This window comes from Rattus norvegicus, chromosome 5, assembly GCF_021556685.1.
Source record: "Rattus norvegicus strain SHRSP/BbbUtx chromosome 5, alternate assembly SHRSP_T2T, whole genome shotgun sequence".
NCBI classification, from domain to species: Eukaryota; Metazoa; Chordata; class Mammalia; order Rodentia; family Muridae; genus Rattus; species Rattus norvegicus.
The window spans coordinates 106,764,327-106,767,265 of record NC_141538.1 but is presented as its reverse complement, the minus strand read 5'-3'; positions in this window follow the sequence as shown (position 1 = coordinate 106,767,265).

Sequence of the window (2,939 nt, the reverse complement as noted above, 5' to 3'; positions counted from 1 at the left end):
ATACATGTATGTACATTGTACCTGGTTTCTTTCTCTCAGGATACAGTTTTTGAAGCCCATTCTGTAGTCTGTATTAATTCATCCCTTTCATTGCTGAATGAGAGTCTGTAGAAAAAGTATGGAGTCCCACATTCTATATGTTCAGCAGATGATGGAAACCAGAGTTGCTTCAAGTTCTTAGTTCATTATGAAAAATGCCACTAAGGAATGAATATTCTACATAAAATCCTCAGAATTTACCCTCTCATTACACAACCCTCATTTTAGTGGAGTTTAGGAAAAAAGAAAAGAATTATGTGTGTGAACAATCCCACTTCTTTGGACAAGAGAGAACTCTTGAGCCCAAATACCCAAAACAACAGTCCTCTTTGTGTGTTTTTTTTTTTTGTTTGTTTGTTTTTATCTTTATTAACTTGAGTATTTCTTATTTAGATTTCGATTGTTATTCCCCTTCCCGGTTTCCGGGCCAACATCCCCCTAACCCCTCCCTCTCCCCTTCTATATGGGCTTCCCCTCCCCATCCTCCCCCCATTACCACCCTCCCCCTCAACAATCACGTTCACTGGGGGTTCAGTCGTGGCAGGACCAAGGACTTCCCCTTCCAATGGTGCTCTTACTAGGATATTCAATGCTACCTATGAGGTCAGAGTCCAGGGTCAGTCCATGTATAGTCTTTAGGTAGTGGCTTAGTCCCTGGAAGCTCTGGTTGGTTGGCATTATTGTTCATATGGGGTCTCGAGCCCCTTCAAGCTCCTCCAGTCCTTTCTCTGAATCCTTCAACGGGGGTCCTATTCTCAGTTCAGTGGTTTGCTGCTGGCATTCAACTATGTATTTGCTGTATTCTGGCTGTGTCTCTCAGGAGAGAACTACATCCGGTTCCTGTCGGCCTGCACTTCTTTGCTTCATCCATCTTATCTAGTTTGGTGGCTGTATATGTATGGGCTACATGTGGGGCAGGCTCTGAATGGGCTTCTTTGTGTTTTGTTTTTGACTTTACACACAGTAGCATGGAGGTCATTGTGGACATTTAATTCTCTCCTTTTACCGAGTGTGGTCTGAGGACTGAATTTAGGTTGTTAGGCCTGGTGGCAAGTACATTTACCACAATGAAACATCTTACACATTTTCTTATTTGTTTGAGACAAGGTCACACTACATAGCTCTGGCTGGCCTAGAACTCAGTGTGTAGACAAGACTGGCCTCCAACTCCTAGAAATTCACCCGCCTCTGCCTTTTGAGTGCCGGGATTAACATCTTCTTCTTCTTCTTTTTTTAAAAGATTATTTATTTATTAGGTATGAGTACACTGTAGCTATCTTCAGACACACCAGAAGAGGGCATCAGATCTCATTACAGATGGTTATGAGCCACCATGTGGTTGCTGGGAATTGAACTCAGGACCTCTGGAAGAGCAGTCAGTGCTCTTAACCGCTGAGTCATCTCTCCAGTCCTGGGATTAACTTCTCGTTAATTTTTTTTCAACAAGCATAACTATTATTCCTCTTGGATAAAAAAAGAGTAGAATTGCTGGGTTATATGATAAATAGCAAAACTTTTAAGGAAATGGCCAGAATGTTTTCTTTCTTTCTTTCTTTTTATTTATTTATTTATTTATTTATTTATTTATTTATTTATTTATTTATTAACTTGAGTATTTCTTATATACATTTCGAGTGTTATTCCCTTTCCCGGTTTCCGGGCAAACATCCCCCTCCCCCCTCCCCTTCCTTATGGGTGTTCCCCTCCCAACCCTCCCCCCATTGCCGCCCTCCCCCCCACAGTCTAGTTCACTGGGGGTTCAGTCTTAGCAGGACCCAGGGCTTCCCCTTCCACTGGTGCTCTTACTAGGATATTCATTGCGACCTATGAGGTCAGAGTCCAGGGTTGGTCCATGTATAGTCTTTAGGTAGTGGCTTAGTCCCTGGAAGCTCTGGTTGCTTGGCATTGTTGTACATATGGGGTCTCGAGCCCCTTGAAGCTCTTCCAGTTCTTTCTCTGATTCCTTCAACGGGGGTCCTATTCTCAGTTCAGTGGTTTGCTGCTGGCATTCGCCTCTGTATTTGCTGTATTCTGGCTGTGTCTCTCAGGAGCGATCTACATCCGGCTCCTGTCAGTCTGCACTTCTTTGCTTCATCCATCTTGTCTAATTGGGTGGCTGTATATGTATGGGCCACATGTGGGGCAGGCTCTGAATGGGTGTTCCTTCAGTCTCTGTTTTAATCTTTGCCTCTCCCTTCCCTGCCAAGGGTATTCTTTTTCCTCATTTAAAGAAGGAGTGAAGCATTCACATTTTGATCATCCGTCTTGAGTTTCGTTTGTTCTAGGGATCTAGGGTAATTCAAGCATTTGGGTTAATAGCCACTTATCAATGAGTGCATACCATGTATGTCTTTCTGTGATTGGGTTAGCTCACTCAGGATGATATTTTCCAGTTCCAACCATTTGCCTACAAATTTCATAAACTCGCTGTTTTTGATAGCTGAGTAATATTCCATTGTGTAGATGTACCACATTTTCTGTATCCATTCCTCTGTTGAAGGGCATCTGGGTTCTTTCCAGTTTCTGGCTATTATAAATAAGGCTGCGATGAACATAGTGGAGCACGTGTCTCTTTTATATGTTGAGGCATCTTTTGGGTATATGCCCAAGAGAGGTATAGCTGGATCCTCAGGCAGTTCAATGTCCAATTTTCTGAGGAACCTCCAGACTGATTTCCAGAATGGTTTTACCAGTCTGCAATCCCACCAACAATGGAGGAGTGTTCCTCTTTCTCCACATCCTCGCCAGCATCTGCTGTCACCTGAGTTTTTGATCTTAGCCATTCTCACTGGTGTGAGGTGAAATCTCAGGGTTGTTTTGATATGCATTTCCCTTATGACTAAAGATGTTGAACATTTCTTTAGGTGTTTCTCAGCCATTTGGCATTCCTCAGCTGTGAA